This window comes from Diadema setosum, chromosome 8 (genome assembly GCF_964275005.1).
Source record: "Diadema setosum chromosome 8, eeDiaSeto1, whole genome shotgun sequence".
Taxonomy (NCBI): Eukaryota; Metazoa; Echinodermata; class Echinoidea; order Diadematoida; family Diadematidae; genus Diadema; species Diadema setosum.
In genome coordinates this window covers 6,045,266-6,051,022 of record NC_092692.1, presented here as the reverse complement: position 1 = coordinate 6,051,022, position 5,757 = coordinate 6,045,266, and the positions used below count along the sequence as shown (strand labels likewise).

Below are 5,757 nucleotides of genomic sequence, written 5' to 3'. Positions count from 1 at the left end.
CATCGTCATCACTATGAATTATACCACAGAGGTGAGAGGAATATTATATGTATATCATATGTTTATATACAGTAATTATTTGTGGGCCGGTTATGTCCATTTTGATTTTCCCCATTTCGCTGGTGTTTTCACGAACCGGCACAGCCGGCCCCGGAGCCGCGAAAGTAAGTTTCGAGATAATCGCGTTTGAAGTTTTTGCCTTTGCAAAATCCATGATTGCGCCTATATTTCACGTCCAGTTACCTAAATATCACACTGCACGACAGATTAGGAGTTATTTGTGTATTTCATGTTCTTGGTTCATCGTGAAAAACAAAAGTTTCGTTGAAATATCGGGCAAAGTCCGTCGTGCCGGTTCGTGAAAACACAAAAACACGTAAACAACGCTTCCAATATTTTCACGAACCGGCACGGTCGGCCGTGCCGCTTTGATTCTTCGCGCATGGTGCGGATTTCATTTTTCACGAAGTGACACCATCGGCGCGCACGCGCTGCGCGTTAGGTTATCTTCATCATTTCTCATAGCCGCGCGCGCACATAATCGAGCGCGCGCATTAGCGATGCTCCTTTGTATAGTTAGTGATATGAATTGGGTATCAAGATTTTGTTTGATACTTTTTTTTCTTTCCCCCTTCTAAATCTCTCATCCATTCGCAGAAAGGCATTATTATTGAGTTGTTCTTCATTATATTACACATTGATCATTGCATCGGTCTTTCTGCACATTATTTCGGATCATAATTTTCAAGATTCACTCTCTTCCTCGGAGCATTACTGTATCTCGTGCTATAACCACGAAGCATGTTGTTTTCGAATATGACGTGTAATCAGTTTGCTCTATCGCTTTGTGAATGTGTCATTCTTGTAAAGAAAATAATTCTGTGCTGGTAATATCACTCTCTTTTCCACCCTTTCTTTCACTTTCTTTCTCTCTCTCCCTTACACACACGCAAACACACACATACACACAAACAAACACACAATCTCTCTATTTATTTCCTACACGTGACACCTTACAAAACTTTTTAAATTACATAAAAACTAAATGAGCTTTATTTGGATATCTTTTCTCATTCATAGATTTATTATCACGTAAGTACACGAGTTTTAAATATGGCTTTTCAATAAACTAAACGTGGATCATACTACTCATATAATGAAGATTCCAACTTGAATGAAGTTAAGGTACAGTACATTACTTTTCATTTATTTTTCAGACGTAACGAAGGTTTTTGTTATGTTCTAACATTTATACCAAGCTCTGTATGTATCATCCACCTTGATGATATCTATATTTTATGGCATTCAGGGTACTAAAATATTTCTTTTTTTTTTTTAGATTCAAAAATGTTATTCAGACGTATGAGACTAGACTGACTTTTGCCTTTAAAGCCCCCAAATCTTACAAAATAATGACCAAAATGTTCCACCTCCTTCCATATCCCATCACCTAACTTCAACCTAGTCAAATGCTGTTTACCAAACATTGACTTTATAATCAATCTAGAATTTGATGATATGAATACAAGTACATAATTACAAAGACACTAGCTAATTTGGTATGGATAACCTTCTTCATATTAAAGGCAATACAATCTCGTAGACAGTGACTGAACTAATTGATGTTTAAATTGCTGTGACAGTTCACAAAGTGTATTATAAATCTTCTGCAAACAGTCTTGATCTTCCCTAATTTTGTAAAAGTTTGTAAGCACTCATATTATGCACAGTATGTGCCTGAAATTTGATTCATTACCATACCATGTTATTTTGCAAGATATGAAAATCCTCATGTTTCCCTTTCTTTTCTCTCACTGCTAGAGGATACCATATACAAAGTTCCTTATCTAAGCTCAGTAAGAAGTGGCTATCAGATCTGCATTTACTCATTATTGTTTCAAAAGTAAAATCCACAAAAATATACAATATAAAAAGACATAGATAATGATGTCTAGGCCATAATTTCTGATGTGGACACAGACTGCAATAATATGGCTATGTATTGCAGTACATCTATCATCCAAGAAAACATTTTCTGTCAAAGTTTATTAGTCATTTTTGAGTTGCAGAGAGAGAGCAAGCAGAGGAAATGTAAGCATCCAATTGTTTATATCCCTCTTGCAGTCTACTAATACCTTTCTAACTTGCACAACTTGACTTGACTTGGTCCTGACTTTAGTTTACGTCTGCTGTGGGTGTCACAGGTGCTGGGGTAGGCATAATTCAAAAATACTGAAAATTGTTTATGGGTTTGGCATAATGGTGGCTGGGCTAAGGGAGACAAAATGAATAGTTTGATGGGAGAGCTAGTTAATAAACAAAGTAAAAGAAGAGACATCTATGGTATTTGACATTGGTATGGTTTTGTTGTGAAAAGCACTGTTTAAAGTCAGAGAGGGGAAGCATATAATACAGTGGAAATTGAGGATGGCATAATTGTGACAAAGCAGTATAGAGAGACCCATGGATTGATGGTTATCAAGAGTAATGTCAGTGAATAAGGTGACAGTGAGAGATACAGTATGTAGGATTAATATCCCTTAATGTCTCCTTGATTTTTTCACATAAAATATTTGAAAAATTTGAGACTTTACTGATAAACGCACAGCAGTACATTCAATTCATGGTTTCTTAATGTGACATGTTGATCTTGTCATTAATTACTTTGTGGATTGTCAGTCAAACAGATACAGAGATTACAAGCTATTCCAAACTCTGCTGCAAGAGTAGTGTCCAAATTAAAAAAAAAAACATATACAAAAACTTTCACCAGTGCTAAGAAGCTTGCACTAGCTTCCAGTATATACAGATCAAAATGTTGATACATGTGTGTATTAACTTTTGAATCCACACTATTTGAAAGAACTACTTTAAATAGGAAACACACCAGAGAGAAACCTTCATTCAAAAGGTAGTGACTTATTTGTTATTCTGAATAAAAAGGCAATGGCATTCATATGCTTGTAATGTCTCTACCATATATGGAATAATCTTACCCAGAATTCAAAATGAATTGCAAATGTTGACAAATCTAAGTCTGCTTTGCAAACACCTGTCATTACAGTCTAAACGTGAAAAAAGGTATCATTGTAATTGCAATTGTATGTTTTTGTTCAATCATTTCTATCCTTGAGCACAGAAGGCATAACACAGACTGTTTCCATATGCTATATAAGCACTGTTGATTATTATAATTATTACTATTTATATTGTTATGATTATGATTATGATGATGATTATTATTATCATTATTATTATTATTATTATTATCATTATTAAAAATGATGTCCTACTTTATGACACCACTACCCCCCCCCCCATTTCTGCACACATACAAACACAAAGTCATTAAATAGAAAATCAAAAAGAACATCGAAATAATGTTCTGCTAGAACCTGCCTGCCCATTCATAAAGCACACACTCTGTGAAAAGTTTGATGCTGCTGTGTGGAGCAACTCTGTGATTGTGGTGAAATATTGCTATGATCTCCTTCCATAATGATCCCATGGCTTGGATTTTAGTGCAGATGTTTAGCTCAGCCACCCTAGTCATTTGTAGCTGTTTCGGGTTTCTCTTGGCTTTCTCCAGTAGACAGTTATCTGCTTCTCTCCCTATGCAAAGAGGAACAATTGTTTTTCACTGACAATGTTACTTCTCCATTGCAGAGGGGAATGATGACATTTGATACAACAGTCATAACATACTTCTTAATTAATTTTCCACATTTCTAAAACTACACTGATTTCCCTAAGAAAATTATTATATGATAATGTTCCTTTCATATCAACACTTTGGTAATGTTTTACTCAAAAGTGCTACTGCATTTTTTTTAAATCATAAAGTTTAAATCAATGTGATAATGTGCATAACAAGACTGTACTAGGATTACACGTAATTGTCCATTGACACTGGATTTTTTTAGTAATTGTCTATGACAAAATAAAACCAAATATTACATGAAAAGGTGTTGCATGGATTGCTGTTTATTGATCTTGCTCACCTTTAGCATGGTGCACAATGTAACCTTTGAGTGCAGTAAGAAGAGGATGCTAAGCCAGACGAAATGGTGAATGAACATATTGTTGACTAGAATCAGGAGCAGAACTAAAGTAAAGAATAAAGAAAGCAGGACATCACAAGTGAAAATCAGTGACATAGTCAATTCCATGTAAGTAATGTCTCAGACATTTGACTTCTGAGTGTACAAAGAAAAAAAAACACATTGACATGAGTAAAACTATAAACGTATATTGAGACAGTTCATTTTCATCGTCTCTGCCAAGAATTTGTCATACAGTATGTGCCATTGACTTTTGCAAAGTTGATGGTATCTCATATCAGTACAGAGTGTGTAACTGTTCTTCCTCATCTCCCTTGCCCCCCCTCCCAATCAAAAAATAAAAACACAACAATAATCAAACTAACAATAAAAAACTACAGTTACAACAGTCCTGAAAGATTAATGACACTGAAGAAATGCATACTGCTACCACATCAAAATCAGACTGAGGGACAGCATTGCCTTTATACCAAAATGCAACATGACTACAAATAATTAGATGTCAAAATATTGGATTCCATATTATGTCAGTGCTTCACATTCATAAAACTACAAATACAGTTGTAATTAAAGAAAGAGTAAGACAAAACAATTATTTTAGTATGTGGCAAATCATACTAGGAATAATTTATTATTATTACTAGTAGTGTGCCTGCACTGTCTATTACACACTGGTCTGTCTAATTTACTCTAAGTCCTTGACAGATAGCAATGTAACTTACGGTTCTTGTTCAAGCTTGAGATGATAGGAGAAATCTGCAGGAATGCGGTATGGAGTACAATACTGTAAAGTAGCCCATCATCGAAGGACAGCACTCATTTCATTCCAGTCTGCAAGTTGTTGGGTTGTCCACACAAAGGCCTCAATATCTGTTTGTAATGGAAGATGAATGAAAGATGTCAGTCACATGAAACTCCATCACTACCAGTTCTGTAAGATCATAAAATTGATGCACAGATTTGCGAAACATCACACTGCCCCCCCCCCCCCCCCATCCCTTTCAGGTCTATATTCTACAGCTTACCAGAATCTGAAGTCTATGAACATCTCTCTGGTTTAATTTTACATACAATTTGCCGAGCTCCGAATCCCTAGCCTCCATCCCCCCCCAAAAACCCTCTGTGTTTCAAAGAACCATAGATTGTAGAAAATCAAAACAAACAAAACGAAAAATTGCAAACTAAGGCAAAAGTACTTGCCACGTATAGGACAATTACGTCTACATTGAGGCTTTTAGAGTCATAATATAGCATGATAGAACAATTTATGAATTCAGGTGCTGAGAATAAACGTTGCACAGGATTTTTTTTTTTTTTTTTGCTTGCTGTCTATCCATTATTCCAAATCAAATTTGCTGGTACGGTATTCTTGACAACATTATCAAACTCTTCATTGTTGTTGGTAACGCCTCAATTTAGACAGGGAGGAGAGAAGAAGACCTCCCTCATTTTACGTTAGACTTTTAGCAGAAGTAACTCTAAAATCTTTTTTTTTTTCATTGAGAATTCAAAGGTAATCAAAACAATTAGTATTTCATTATGTGGCAAATCATATTAGTAATATTATTATTACTAGAAGTGTGCCTGCACTGTCTATTACACACTGGTCTGTCTAATTTACTCTAAATCCTTGACAGATAGCAATGTAACTTACGGTTCTTGTTCAAGCTTGAGATGATAGGAGAAATCTGCAGGA

General features: G+C 35.3%; 1 long non-coding RNA gene across 1 annotated transcript; it reads right to left on the bottom strand.

Annotated features, from left to right (window-relative positions):
- Positions 1 to 3,332: 3,332 nt before the first annotated feature.
- LOC140232352 (uncharacterized) lies at positions 3,333 to 4,926 on the bottom strand. The gene is made up of 3 exons (XR_011901479.1): positions 4,784 to 4,926; positions 4,002 to 4,105; positions 3,333 to 3,612 (listed from the first exon to the last, which is right to left on the bottom strand). It is a non-coding gene; the product is annotated as an uncharacterized lncRNA (long non-coding RNA).
- Between the last annotated feature and the right edge of the window lie 831 nt (positions 4,927 to 5,757).